Genomic DNA, 16,609 nt, shown 5'->3' with positions numbered 1-16,609 from the left:
ACTATGCCTCATACTGTAATAAGGTTAATTACCTCGCGTTATATTGCAATATGTTAAATTATCACACGTTATATTGCATGCCATTGAATTATCACTCGATATATTGCAAATGTTCAGTTACCACGGGTTGCATCACAATAAGTTGAGTTACCACGCATTATATTGCAACAAGTTAAGCTACTACTCGTTATATTGCAATAAACTGAGTTACGAAGCGCTATACTGCATTTTGTTGAATTATCACGTGTTATATTGTAGAAAATTGAGTTACTATACCTTATATTGCAATAATGAGATATCTCGCATTATATTGCATTTTGTTAAATTACCTCCCGTTATATTACGAGGAGTTGAATTAATACGCGTTATATCGCAAAAAGTTAAATTACCACCCGTTGTATTGCATCATAAACTACCACACGAATTACCGCTGGTTATATAGCAACCTGTGTTGAATCATCGTTGTGCAATATAGCAAGATAACTCACTGAATATAAAATAAACGTTAGCAGTAGCTATTAGACCCGTTCGTGGCGACACAAGCATAATACTGTTATTACGGTTATTCAGAATACACAAGCTTATAAGAATTTTGGCCAGCAACCAACGAAGAGTGTTATATCTAATCGACGTTAAAAATAGCCGGAGGAAAAAATTAACAAAATTAGCAACAGATGAGGACCTCTCGTTATTTGTTACGCGATAGCCGATTTCGTCATCGACCCATGTCAACGACCCAACAACGAACACGCTTCTTCGATTGCAACGGAATCGATGATGCTCGCTCGAACCCGGCGGCATCGTGAAATTTAATTAAATCACATTATCAATCCCGGTGAAAGGCGAACGTGTAAAACGTCCGCCTGTTTTGCGTGAAATATTATGCTGTTGAACATGCTTACGTGCAATGTCAAGTTGCAAATTCTTCAGACGATCGTGATTCGCGTAACTGACTATTCCGGATAAATTCAATCATTTAATTGCAACGAATTCTGAATTTCGCAGCCGACGTTCGTCGAGCAGATTGTCAACGACGACCCGTGATATTTGACGGCGCAAAACGCCTTTTCTTTCACAAGAAATCAATACGCTTGTTTCGTTTGTCGCGTTAAGGAGAAAACGAAAGTCGCAAACGACGCAAATTTGCGACACGAAAGTGACATAGTAATTACGTTTACGGACGTGTTTTGAAACTGTAAAGCACTCGATTAAAATCTGCCAACATGTTTAAGCCTTTTAAACGCGATCAAATACTCGATTATTCGTTAGAAACGAATTTTCGCGTTACTTTTAGTCACCTTATAATTTGTAACCGGCGAAAACGAACGATTTCACACGAAAATAATCCTCGATATTTCCCAGCAAAATTCAAAAGACCATAAAACCATTCAGATATCAAAGGCTGTTCCACAAAGTAATCTGTTACGGGTAATAACTTTTTCCGCGTAATTTTACTCCCTTTACGAAATTCTCCCGTATTTCCGTTTCATGTAAATATGAAATTTCATTTACGATCGGGGAAAAAGATTCGATTCCTGCGTTAAATTCCGACTGACCCCAACCGGTGTTTCTTTGACACGGTTATCTTTGTTCTGCGTTAACCAACGCAAACAACGCATCACGTGCACCACACATGAATGATTCAGACTAAAGACAGGGACACGTATCGCGTTTTAAAGCAACGAACATTGTCGAGTCTTGTTACTACAATGAGCCAGTAATTACTGCTATAATGGGCGAGCAAACTAAAATCGAGATCCGCACGACATTGCACCTTAACCTTTTTCCATCCATCACGATTCACACTTAATATCCTGACAAATTTTTGCTTATCCTTGTGACCATAGTTTCAGAACATCAGATATTTAAATTCTGATCTTAGCCCAGTTTTTCTCTAACAAAAAATGTGAGTTTCCTGGAAATGGAAGATCATAAACATCCAGGAAGTTCCTTTAAAAGGAATCGAAAGCATGTATCGGAAAAAGTGTATCGTTATAGTAATATCCGATGCTTGGAATCCACGTAAAGTATTCCAGCTTCTTGGAGGATCAATATTCGCCACGGAAGCAACCTAGGGAATTCCAATCTCGTCGAGCAAGAAAGCGCTCGCGATTAGCAGTGAGCGCAACAAAGTTGAGGAAAGGAGGAAGTGACAGTGTGAAAGGATCGCAATAACACTGACATCTCTAGAATGTAGTTCTAACGTTCGATGAAGTTTCGAAAAATGAACAATCGAGTCTGATAACACATTGTGACGTAACAGGTAGCATTCACCGATGAAAGAAGGAAGCGATCCCGAGTGAAAGGCTAACAGTAAAAACGGAGTATAATGTGGCATTAAAATTCTCGGGTTAACGATTGGGTCACTTAGATTACTCACCGTCTCGGATGATCAGTATTTCTTTTCGTAACTGTAGTAATTATCGGTAGAAAGGTCTCAAAAGTTAAAGGATTGTACGTTCACGCAATAATGGAAGAGGAAGTCAGATCGAGGTTTATCAAGATTTCAAGGAATCGTGCTTCATCCTTTCAATCGAGGGTTTTCGCTGGCGAAAAAGTCGATGGGGATAAAAGCAAAGCGTGCAACAACAATACGGTGCAACGGTCCGATACGGAGTTATCTCGTTGAAAAATGAGGGACGAAGAAAGGAGGAAGTGTCAAGACGAGTGAAAGGCGTGATTGGAAAATTCAGCGGTCAGAGATTACCACTGGAACTCGATGCACGTGCGCGTCATATCGCGTAGCGTCGCATCACGTAACGTCGCTATTCTGCCTGATTTGTTCGCTCGCTGAGAAACGACGGGCGTCACGAATCGCGTTCGCTCGATTCCAGAAAAATTTATATCGACTGGATAACGTCGTTAGAGACCGACGGTGCAATCGATGGTACATTCAAAAACGCTGTCTCATACGACGCACCATGTGCGTCCCACTCCATGCAATTACATCCTGGGCGTCCTAAGTCGTCATTCCAATATTCTACTATTTTATTCAATGGAACTAACGAAGTTGCACGTACATACCGCTTTATTCGATTCATAGGGTGATATATTATATGTGTCTCACATTATAGGATGTTATTAATGACGCACCATGTGCGTCTTACATTATGTGCACGACAAAATCTACTAGTTTTTATCAGTATAACAAATTGCATATTATATGCATCTTGAATTATTGATTTTAATCGATGTTACACTGTATGTGTCTTGAAGTCTTCATTGCAATCGATGACGCACCATGTGCGTCTTATATTATGTGCACGACAAAATCTACTAGTTTTTATCAGTATAACAAATGATATATTATATGCATCTTGAATTATTGATTTTAATCGATGTTACACTGTATGTGTCTTGAAGCCTTCATTGCAATCGATGACGCACCATGTGCGTCTTATATTATGTGCACGACAAAATCTACTAGTTTTTATCAGTATAACAAATGATATATTATATGCATCTTGAATTATAGATTTTAATCGCTATTACACTATATGTGTCCTTAAGTCTTCATTGCAATAGGTGACGCACCATGTGTGTCATACGTTATGTATACTATAAAGTCCAATATTTCTGGTGAATGCAACTAATGACATATCATACATGTTTTAAATTATTCCTTGCAACTGATAATGTACTGTATGTGTCCTATAATATTCCATGTCACCAATGACGCACCATGTGCGTCTTCCTTAACCAATGATACTTCATTGTTGTTTGTTGATTGTAAAGTACATTACACTATTTTTGCTTATCGTAACGGTACATCATGTGCGTTCTACTCTATCGAATGCAACTGATGACGCACTGTGTGCGTTTTTTATTACCAATTGCATAATAGACAATTTTTTTCAATATAATTAACGTGTGCGTCTTGCACTATGTAATTACACAATACGTGCGCCTTCTGTTATTTTTAGCGTAGAGTTAATTATAGTTTTTTTTCTTTTTCATATAAATGACGCACGGTGTGCGTCTTGTATTAGAGAATTAGTGACGCACGTGGTGCGTCTTCTATTACTTGTAGCATACAGATTATTATATTATTTTTAATATGACGATTGCCTTGCTCTAATCGATGACGCACCATGTGTCCTGTCCGCAACCATTGTCGCACCAGGTGCGTCTCATAAAGCTGTACTCCAAGAATTGTCAAAATCGTATAAAAACAAAGTAGAAGAAAAGTGCTGTAATTTATTGAACTTGAATAAAAATTTGATTAATTTTACTTAGAACAAAGAACAACGTGAAAGTAAATTGAACAAGAAAAGAGATTGTTGTATTCAAGTTACTTTGAAAAAATTCCGAAAAATATTGATTTGCCGTTTTGTATATTATCAGTGTAATTATAGAAAGTGAAAGTAGAATTACAAGTACGTTGTTTTCGTGTTGCCAGTACCGTTAGAGGGATCAGCGTTGCGACGACACGGTCGATCGATGTTGTATCGTTAGAATGATTACGAAATTCCGTTGGAAGAGTACACACTTCGAGCAGAGAGAGAGACGCGACCTAGGACAACGTCGATGCAACAGGCTGTTTTTCTACGTTAGCATAATCTCACACGGTGCACTTTTACGCCTTCGTCTGGCGCATCATCACCGTGAAATCCTATTATTCTCGTTTCGGTATTTAATTTTCCTTGTTCTGGTTCGCGTCTTCGTTGAAGGTTACTACCTGCAACGGTTTACTTTGATCCCGTCGTTTCACTTACATTTTTAATATCATAATTACTTTCCTGCCTGAAATCAATCCTTTCTCCTCAAATACGTAACTCTTTAATACCACGACAAAATCTAACAGACAAAAAATTACAACTTAATTTTATTGTATATTATGATCCCAATTTTTCTGCATTTAATTGAACAATTTTTACGTTAATAAAGGCCACTCAGTTTTTAGGAAACAATGAAATTAAATTTGACAGAGTTAAAAGTGTCCACGCGTTCCGTGAGAAAAAATTTCATTTTGCACGTTAACTCCGAAATTGAAGAAATACTACATCCCCGTATAAACGCATTTAAAAATGTCGGCTACTGAAAATGGAGACCGTCGAAACGTTTTCTGTTTGAAGTGCAACGAATTGCGAGAGAACATTTTCTATGTAAATTTCAGAAATGAAGAGGTACAGCAAATTGAAACTGGAGATTATTACTCAAACGTTGTAACGAAGAGGAAAAATTATTTTTCACGTAACTTTTGAAGTACCTATATCTTCGTACACGAACATATAACCCTTCAAGTTGAAATTAGAGGATTAATTCTAATCGTTAGGATATAATTGTACGAAAAATTGTACGTCTCCATGCAAATTTTGAAATCGTACAATTACACGACATGTAATTTTTGTAAAGATATTCTGTTCAGCGAAAAACGAATCCCAGGCGCGTCTCCTTATTGCAAAATCATCGAGCGTGAAAATGAATTCTCCGTACGTATCGATCGTTTAACCGCGATCTTGCCGCGGTGGTAATCGAAAGCAACCTGTTGACTGCGTAATTAATCGGGCAACCGTGCCAAAAGGAGACTAGCATCTCGCGATATGCGTGTCACTCGCGAATCCGCTTGACATTCCTTGGTAGCGTCCTGATCGAACGACCGACACAAATTAAATAATCTTATCTCCGCGGCCGTGCCGTATGGTTAAGAGTAAAAAGAGAGATCGGTGACGCGCGTTCTTATCGTGTTTCACCGTGTTCTGTTCTATTTTGTTGTCGCTTTAACAGTGTGTGTTGCGGTATGTACACAGTTTGTGGCCACCGTAACATTCTAATTAAGCTAATTAATTATGGAGATGTAGTAATCAGCAGGGATTAATCTGCAGCTGATTGCTTTTGTACGAGTTCGGTAATTAGCGACGATTTTGTAAATTCGGTGAGTTTATAATCATTTTTGTATTCCTGTATTTTTAAATCATTATATTCTTAGCGTTTGCATATCTGTAGGTCGCAACAATTTTGGAACGAAATGTCCCTAAGTGTAGAGTGCAAGAGGATCGAGTATCCTTTTTAGTAGTTCAAAGACAGGTATTACTAGATGTTTAAATGGCACTAGATTCATAGAGTTTGAAGAGCAATATCACTCGATCTCGGTAGTCTTGGAAATATTCCTAGATCTCTCTAGTTATATGACAAAATATCCCTAGACTTGGATATAAATGGAACTAAATATCCCTAGATCGCAGTATCCCTAGATCTCAATATCCATAGATCCCAATATCCCTAGATTTCAACCTCCGTAGATCTCAACATCCCTAGATCCAAATATCCCTGGATCCCTAAATATCCCTAGATCTCAATATCCGTAGATTCCAATATCCCTGGATCCCCAAACGTGCCTAGATCCCCAAATATCCCTAGATCCAAATATCCCTAGTTTCAAATATCCCCAATTTCAAATATCCCTAGTTTCAAATATCCCTAGTTTCAAATATCCCTAGTTTCAAATATCCCTAATTCCAAATATCCCTAATTCCAAATATCCCTAGTTCCAAATATCCCTAGATCCAAATATCCCTAATTCCAAATATCCCTAGATCCAAGTATTCCTCGATCCCGATATACCCTAAAGCAAATATCTGTAGAACCATCCAGTTGTGTGACAAAATATCCCTAGACATCGATACACTCTGAATCTAATATCCCTAGAATCGATATAAACAAATCTTGTTGTTCCCAAAAATGAAATACAACAAAATCAAATATCTCTAGATAACAATATTTGCAGATCCAAATATCCCTAGATTCCCAAATAGTGAGTAAGCATCCCCAAATTCCAGTTATGCTAAGACCAAATATCCCTAGATTTGTACTTCTAGGGACGAAGGAATATATTCAGTTTCCAAAACCTTGATATCCATAATGAAAATTTACTAAGAATTCACTAGAATTTTCATTATGGAATTTTCCAGGATTTTTCATAAAATTTTCATTTGTATCGTTTGTTTGTTCTTACAACTAATAATCATTGAATTTGATTAATGATTTCCTGTTTTTACTTAAGACATCATTATCCAGATTTCCGATCAAATATCCTGAATACATAATCCAGATTATAAACAAGAACGTCGATACGGATAATGGATAAAAAATTGAAGGCTACCTTATTAAACAAAGGATGAACAGATTTTCTCACGCATTTCGAAATATTCATAACGCTACGGTTAATTATCATGGTGAACAAAAAATTGATCTTGTAGAAGCATTAACATTAAATGATATACGCGACTTAGCAGTCCGGAAAGATTGAAAAAGTACACCGAGGGATAAACTACTGAAAAACATGCAATACGATGTTAATGAACTAACGTGTTTAATGTACTGCGTAGTTGGAATGTGAGAGCTGTTTAATCAACAATTTAGATAATCGAGGCTTTAGAGCATTATATTATCGACAAGTACTTTCGAAAGTTTAATTATTTAATTTTAGTGCAAATATGGGTCAGTGATGTTAAAAATTGATGTTGATAAAAGTAATAAAAAGCACGTCAAAAAGAACTATTGTTAAATTGCAACACGCAATAATGATCAACATTTATAATTAATGACTGTTGACCGATTTTTATCGATCGATAAAATCTATCGATCTCACGATTAATTTTTCTCGATCGTAAAAATCAATGAATCAATCAAATTAAAAAAATTCAATTGATCGATAGCGCACTGATAAGCCATATTATGCTTGAAATAAGACTGCAATGTTCTTTGATACAGGTAATGGGTTTTTTGAATAACAAAATTAATTATACACCTGTGAATATGATACGTTTTTAGAGTAATTACAATTTAGGGAAAAATTTGAGGAATTGTATAAATTTTCAAATTTTGAAATTTGGAGTAGGAACTTGAGAATTTAAGACTTTGGAGATTTGGAAATTGTGAATTTGAAATTTAACAATTTGCGAATTTAAAAGTTTATCTCTTTAAGACATAAAGAATATAAAAATGTAAATCAAAAGTGGTAGTAAATATTCCCCTATAATATTTATCCAAAAGATACGAGCAGTGCAATAGAGTGTACTGTGACAAGAGAAATAGGAAATAAAAAAATCCGCGTAGGCGAGGCAAACAAATAACCGCGATGAACAGGATACGATAAAACACGACGACAGGATAACAATCGATCCTGCCGTCGCGACGGAGATTCTAATCGCGTCGCGTCTCGTAGTATTCCGGCTGCGATTGCGTTTAACAGATGAATCGAGGCATCGCGACGCTACACCTACGATTCAATTCCGGGAATGCCATCAAAGCTCTTGACCTTCATAAACCTGAAAATTCCTGGAACGTAAAACTGCTACCACTCCGGTACAGAGTAAGTACAATTTTCTCTCAAGGGGAAAACAATTTTCCAATCAATAATATTGTGATATAGATCCGACAAAACCGATTGTTAACTTCTGATTGCCAGTTCTCGATTACAAAATGTTCAGCTATAAACTTAATAGACCGTGTTTGCTTAGATAGCAAAATAAAACAAACTAGAAAAGAGATAATATTTATTTGAATAAAACAGTGAGTAATGGTATAATAAAAAAGTACGATAATAGTATGCTTGCATAGTAGAACTGATTTAAAAAGTAATATAATAGTTATATTATGAAACAGCGACATAATACAATAACACACGTGACTGATCTCAAATCTCGAAGATCTTAAGTAACTCCTAAATAAAGCCAAGTAATTAATAATAAAATGGAGCGAAGAAAAATTTCGAAAGCCTGTTTAACACATCCCGATACTTTATAAGGATGAATAGATCATAAAGAAGGAAAAAATTAATGTACGGTCGCGGCGAAAGGAAGAAAAGGACTTAGGAAAGGTCGCGCGCCTGCGCGTACGGTGTATGTTCTGGAAAGAGCACGACTGTTCGTATATCCGCGTTCATGCACGGTTGTTTTCGAAACGCCGTCGGTAAAGCAGACAGGCGATACGTCAACGGACGGAGTACTAAAAGGCAAAGCAATAAGACGAACGCGAGGGAACGGAACGTTTCTAAAATTCGCCTAGAAAACGTCGTACGAGCTACGCCAACGACGCAATTTTCTAGAATCGTCGGTCGCGTGACACACGAGCGCCGCTATGACTTTTCCCTGTTACGCCGCGGCGTCAGGTTAGGTCGACGCGTAAACCCGAATGCCTCGATTGAAATGGATCACAGGGTTCCCTGATCGATACATTGTTTTGCCACGCTACCATATGGAGCTACATAGTATAATGTATTACTTACATCTTGGAAGAGTCTCTCCTCGCTGTTTATCGGGGCGCAGTGACACAGCACGTCTCTCACTCGATGATGTTCACCGATGTCAAAGCACGCTCTAACATGTATCCGATCCGGGTGTTCTCCCGTTCCCTTGATGTAACGGGGATTATGCGAAAGATTACTCTCGCATACGCTCTCGTCTGACACCACACGTGACGTTTTTCTTTCGACCGGCGACCAGAGAACAGAAATGACGAATACGAAAATGTTTCTCGCGATGAATCGATGCACTGTATGGATGATCACCAACAGACGCACCGTTTTTTTTCTTTTACAGATATTATCGAGATCACCAAAAGAAGAACTTTTTATTTGATCGACTACGTCGCTGCCCGCCTTGAATGACGGGCAGGCGTGAAACGCAACGTTGAGACTGGGAGATAAATTCGAAGTTCCTGTTCCTGATCGGTTTCGATCCGTTTACGAAACACCGTTGTAACAAGTTTGACCTCGCGGTTGACGGTAAACACACAAGAAATGACAAGGACCGTTACAGAACGGTAACGTACCGTTTTCAACTTTGACGAGGAGCGCGATGAGAGAAAAAAAAATGTTACACGGATACAACGTCGGTTTACACGTCGACGACACCTCAAGTCGCCGCGGCGAACCAATCGACACTGACAGCGCCGTTCAACTCGACCGCGCACGCACTCTACCTACCCCCACTCCTCTCACCTTCCCTCTTACTCGACGGATACCTATAACCCCCACCCCCTGCCCGGAACCCGCTACGCTCTATCCCCGCCGCTATATACCAGTGTAAACGTCATCCGTGGCTGCTCTTCCCTTTCAGCGCTTCCACGCGCTCCTGAGTCACGATTCAACTCGGTTTTGACGTATGCACGCGTGTTACGCGCGTAACGAAAACTACGAACAACGCCGGCCGGCGAAACGATCGTTTACATAAGCGGTCGTATTTTTAAGTTCATGGATCAACGCGAATTTCCATACCGATCATTGTTTCCAGTCATGTTTCATTTTCTTTCCGTTGTCGCGTTAAACTCGAAAGGTCGCAACGAATAGCTAATATGTAATATTTTATTCTTTTTTTCTCATGCTTACAACTACCTGCGGTGGATAGATAATGTCAAATTATTTAACATTGAAAGGAGGTTTTTTAAGATGCAGCATTTGATGGATTGTTTGTATCAATGAGCCTGTCTTGAAAGGGTGATAAGTATCTATCTGTAGATACATATCTAGAGTTTTATATTTACAGACATTTCTTTTGTAACTACTACTATCATTCAAAATATTTCTAGATCAAAATATGTGTATTAATATCCTTAGAATATCAGGTACTGATGCCAGTAATCTGTACCCTACATACTTAAGTACCTATAGTACTCATAGATCCTTAAACCCTGCTGCCTTAAATCTCTAAATATAAATATTGCCTAGATGTTCAAATAAGTGTACACCTGTATAGAAGTCCATCTCCATGTTCTTATATGACTATATCCAAAATTCATACATCTCTTGTGAATTTAATAAAAATTTGTGGTGGTTTAATAATAAATTGAAGTTACAATATTTTATGTATTTGGTAATGAACTATACGTCACTTATTGTACTTAAACGTGCATAAAAGGCGAAAGACCCAAGACGGTATGCCACATCGTATAGCGCAGTACGCACAAGGTGCGTCATAAGATTGCGAACGTGCAGAACCACACGATCGCGTCGCAGGGGTTCCCGACAAGTTTTACTACGCCGCAGACTTCGCGTGCGACTCGCACGAAACGCGAATGCACGTTTTGTAAATTGCACAATTCTTATCTGGCCGTGGTTGTCGCCGCGATTACGCAACAGCCGCGACGATTTCGAGCGATAAAACGTAACACCGAATGGTCGGCGTTGTTTTTTCTCGTTCGTGAAATTATCGACGACATTTTTCCAAGAGAGAACAGCTGCTTTCCGGTGCATATCCACACACACATACACAATCGCGCACGGATTTCTAGCCGCTTCTAGAATCGATATTATTCTATAGACGTTCGTAACAGTCGCGTGTAAAGCTGATCGTTTTTCTTATAATCGGCTGAATGTTTCCACATCGACGAAACTTTTTAAAGAGTTGTCGCCCTACTTTTCCCGGCGCTTCAGGAATTTTCTATGACTCTCCATGATATCGTGCTCCATGCGAGCCTCGGTCGCTTCCGCTATCGAATAACGTTCGCGTAGAAATCCAACCGGACTGTACGCGGAAAAAGGAAGACGATAATTGATACAATTAAGATGCAACATGGTCATTGGCGTATTACTACAATTTTTGTCTAGGCCCTACGTTTCATTCCAGAAATAATCAGAGAGGCGTTCACATTTTTCTGCCTTTTAAAATATCATTTTAAATATGCAACATTGATATATAACATACATCGAACATTTCTAAATATCTAAACTTCCAAAATTTAAGAACTGGTAAATATTTTTAAAATGTGTAAACTTTAACCACTTCTAGACTTGAATTCTTAAATTTTTAAATTTGAAGATTTGTAAACTTCCATATCTGAAAATTTATATTTCTAACTAAAATTAAAAAATCAGAAAATGTGCGAATTAGCTAGAAACTGCACACGGAGGTAATATAACGAGAGTCTACTGTAAACAGTGAAGTGATAAAGACTTTCGACAACTTCGCACCTAACTATGCAAATTGTTTATCCAAAATTGCATCCGAGTACATTTGCAAATAGCTACCCACGCGAGGGTTGAAAATTTTATGCGAAGGCACGGTGAACACAACGTACATTCTATTTCTCTGGAAACGAACGTGTTTTCATAACGTATGCATAATATTTTCATAATCTTTACGCACGATAAAATGCTAACAGTATCAACGGGTACCGAGCGTATTATCAGCTGAAACCTACGCGTTCCCTGTAAAACCTTGGTCGTTCGAAGAAAAACCCGGGGGAAACATCGTAATTGGCTAATGTATCCGATTGCTCTTAATTGTACCGTTCAGAAATTAATGAGAGACCAACCTGTCTGAAATTAAACAGGAGATGCACTGGCAGTCCAAGCTATTTCAGTTAAAACCGAAAGCGTTATCTCTTTCGTGGGCTCTTACTAGATTTTAACTTTCAAGTAATAAAGTGTTTCTTATGAAGATAAATATGAACAATTTGAAGAATTCTAAACTTATTGAAAAATTTGAAGAGTTTGTATAAATTTTTGCTTTTTAATAAAGGACGAGACTGCAAAGACAATATGAAGGAGTATTCACGAAATCGGGTGTCAGGAATATCTGTGAAGGGTTAATTTATCAGGGAACAGAGGGAAACGGATTGTGCTTGCGCGATGGCTCGCAAGCTGTGCACACTCGGTGGGAAGTGGAAAAAAATACATTGGACGGAGTTTCAAAGACACTTTTAGGTCAAACAGTTATTGCAGGTTATTGACTCTGCATCAGATCGTTACTTTCACGTTATAGTATTGGTCTGGTGCTTTTAAATCGAAGCCGCGGTTGTTCCACCTATTCTCGGATGCGCTACATCGACGACCGGTGTCATTCATCGATAATCAACCGTTTAACGACACAACAATTCGCGTGTCTCGAATTCCTTGATCTATCGGTGTACGGAGATTGAAGAAATTTCACGGATGGCAGAAGAACGATTTCCCAGGATACTCTCGATGAGCTCCATGCCTATTAAAATACCATATGTCGTGAAGTTTTTCCGATCCGAATGTTGGTCGATCGTTAAATCGTATTCAGGTTCCTATCGGACCCACAGTAAAAATATAGTCTTAATTGGAACAGCAACGAGCTTGCAACATTCCGCGGGAGCGACCAGTTTCCTGAGGGAAGGTCACTTCGCCGATACCATTTGAATTCTTAACTGCCGGACCGATTAACCCGAAGATATCCTACCCTATCCACGTAACATTTCTTCGTCGGCCAATGCGCTCGGTTGTACTCGCGTTGCTCGTCTCGGTACGCGCTTACTTCTGGTGAAACTGGTTGTTCCAGTAGTCGATCGGGTCGAACAAGTCATCCTTTTTGATGATACGCTGTGTTACGTTATATCTGCATTTTATATCGCTTCCTTCGAAATCTATATTTTCAATTAGCTCGAGTCACTGGAGGAACTTTTATCAACTGCAATTATCGATACCTGATTTGCACTTGATACATTTTATTAATGATAATTGCTGTAACTGTAACGCGATTTCTTCATTGAAATATTCTTGTTTCGACTACAAGAATGTGACTCAAAAACTTAGTACTCTATTCTTGATTGAAATTTAATATAATCTAACCCTAGGTCTACCTCAACTTGATCTAATCAGACCTAACACAACATAACCTTGATTTGACGTATCCCAAACTAACCAATCTTGATTTCACCTGACCCTAATCTTACTTTCATCTCATCTAATTTAGTCTAACATAACCTTGATTTGACCTATCCCAAACTAACCTAACCAATCTTGATTTCACCTAACCCTAGTCAAATCTTACTTTCATCTCATCTAATTTAGTCTAACCTTGATCTAATATGACCTTGCTCTGATCTAACCTAATCTAACTTTACTGCAACCTAACCTAATTTTCAAGGTCTAATTTCCCAAATTACCAAATTCTCCAATTTTTAAGTATCGAAACATCAAAGTCCCCAAACTTGAAATTAATGTACGAATACAATACTGCCAACATTTCTGTACTGTTAATAAATATAACTCCGAAAAGTCTCGACTACCCACGCATATTTGGTCTGAGGTCATTGGAAAGGAAACCGGAGAAAAAAGTAAATCAAAATGTAAAATCGAGTTACGGTAAGACAGTCGAAATGAAAGCAAGAACAATATGCTGCGAAGGTGGCAACGTGCGAGCGCAACGAGAGAGCAACGAATGGCAGAGCATCGTGCTCGATAGCACGAGCGAAGTGAAGGTGTCGATGACGTAATATGCGGCAATCGCTGTATACATGTAGAGAGTTGGTTGTGACGGTAAACGTGTTCGCGTGGTGGGGATGCAGCTTGTCACAACGGAGCGGCGTGGTGGGGGAAAGAGTGCATCGAGCGTGCGCATGCGCAGCGACGCGCAACGCTGCGCTGTGGCCTGTTGCGCAGTCGCTACGGCGACCGTCAAGGACGTTCGCGCTCCGCGTGCTGTGTCGAACGTTAGACAGAGAGAAAGCAACGGCTACGAATTGCTCGAATAGTTCGGGATTATTTGTATAAAATAATTACGCTCGACAGAATGCCTTTCGGTTGAATAATTTGACGAACGATCCAACGCTCTCTCTCGATATCGTAAATCGCAACCGAGCGTGTTATGCAAAGCGCTCACTTACGGCAACCACCGAACGAAGTAACAAGTGGAATCGGTGGCGCGAGTTTTCGATTATTTGAAAACTCGTGTACGATCAAATTGAGTTTTTCAATTGCCAACGTTTGCAAGACAATTTATCGATCGACCAGTAGGAAGTTGATGGTCGTGAAAGTTGCAGCCTTCGCTAGGTTACATATGTCCATCGTGGTCGATGGCATTAAAACGGTACTTCTTGTAGGCAAAACAATGCAAAGATCGATATGATAAATCTGCCTATATTATAAGCGAGAAACATGTGTGTGTCATATTGAAACATATATTCATTAATTTTCAGAGCTTTATATTTTAATGTCCCTAAACGTATCATCCTTGAATCCCAACATCTAATATTCTAATATTTCTACATGTACTTCTGATCCTAAATGCTTTTGAATCCCAATATCCTTAAATTCCAATGTCTACGTATTCCAGTATTACGTTATCACCTATCCTCATGGATGTCAATATCCCCAGATATCTCAATATTCCTATGTACCATAGATTTAAGGGATTAAAAAAGTAAATCAAGAAATCTATTAGACCCACCGACAGGACAAAGACAGCCACTTGGGTTCAGAATAAATAAAATGCAATCGAGTGGGAAGGGTAGGTGGGAGGGGGGATGTGACTGGAACATTGTACGCGCGTGCGAACAAGCGAGAGGGAGAGTGAACTCGCGGGCGTAAGAGTGAAATAAAGAGAGAGAGAAAGCGAGGGCGTTGAATAGAGACTAGACTAGGTGTTCAACGAGCAATCGGGAGGACGAAGAACGAGAGAACTCGATTCTGATCGTTCGCCGAACGGGAAAAAGGGAGAGAGAGAAATAGAGAGTGCCTTCTGTCTGCTGCACCCGCGAACCGACGAATTCGAGCCACTCGATCGGCCTCGATCGGCCTTGGATATATTGCGGTCGGATAGAACGAGATTGCCGCTCGTTTTCCAGGGTGTTTCCATGCCACCTCTTTGGAACGTTTCCGTCCCTTAACCAAATGAAACGCGAATTTTCACAAACGAACCACCGATCTGCTGCACATCGAGCCAATCACGTTCGCCGGTTTCGTAACAGGTGTTTAACGCGTTCACTGCGGTCGAATTTTTTTGAAGACTGCGCAAATCTTATATAATGTTTAATGCAATTTATGGGTTTGGAAAGAAGAGGTGAATGAGAGCATGATAGACTTTTGTTATATTGCCAAGCTTTTCAAGCTTCTATGTGGAACTGGTAATTACTCAATTAGTAGATGTTTGCCAGGTGTTGCATAGCAGTAAATTACCACGTGTTATATAGCAAGAACTTGTCTTACTCGTTACATTGCAGTGAGTTGAATTACCACCAGTTATAGTTAATGGAATTACCCTCGTTATATTGCAGTAAGTTGCATTTCCACGCGTTATATTGCAATCAGTCGAATTGCCACGCGTTATATTGCAATCAAATGAATTACCATTTGTTATACTGCAGTAAATTCAATTACTACGCGTTATGTTGCAATCCATCGAATTACCACGCGTTATATTGCAATCGATTGAATTACCACGCGTTATATTGCAACAGGTTGAACTACAATGCATTGCGTAACAATGGGCGTAGTTATATTGCAATAAGTTGCATTTCCATGCGTTATATTGCAATCAGTTGAATTGCCACGCGTTATATTGCAATCAAGTGAATTACCACGCGTTATATTGCAATAAATTGAACTACCACGCGTTATGTTGCAATCCATCGAATTGCCGCGCGTTATATTGCAATCAGTCGAATTGCCACGCGTTATATTGCAATCAAGTGAATTACCACGCGTTATATTGCAATAAATTAAATTACCACGCGTTATGTTACAACCCATTGAATTACCGCGTGTTATATTGCAATCAATTGAATTACCACGCGTTATATTGCAACAGGTTGAACTACAATGCATTGCGTAACAATGAGAGCAGTTATACTGCAATAATTTGCATTTCCACGCGTTATATTGCAATCAGTCGAATTGCCACGCGTTATATCGCAATCAAATGAA

The 16,609-nt window shown here is 38.9% G+C and overlaps 1 protein-coding gene across 2 annotated transcripts in view; it reads right to left on the bottom strand.

Annotated features, from left to right (window-relative positions):
- LOC100876177 (terminal nucleotidyltransferase 5C) overlaps positions 1-16,609 on the bottom strand; it is a 150,869-nt gene that overhangs the window by 63,793 nt on the left and 70,467 nt on the right. The window contains exon 1 of one of the 2 annotated variants that reach the window (XM_076533978.1): positions 9,230-9,364. The exons of the other annotated variant lie outside the window; for it this stretch is intronic. The gene's annotated coding sequence lies outside the window, so the exon portion shown is untranslated. Of the gene's footprint in view, positions 1-9,229; positions 9,365-16,609 lie in introns of those variants that run through there. 2 annotated transcript variants of the gene reach the window in all.

This window comes from Megachile rotundata, chromosome 7, assembly GCF_050947335.1.
Source record: "Megachile rotundata isolate GNS110a chromosome 7, iyMegRotu1, whole genome shotgun sequence".
Taxonomy (NCBI): domain Eukaryota; kingdom Metazoa; phylum Arthropoda; class Insecta; order Hymenoptera; family Megachilidae; genus Megachile; species Megachile rotundata.
Note: the sequence above shows the minus strand (reverse complement) of the source record. Positions and strands in the feature narration are given on the sequence as shown.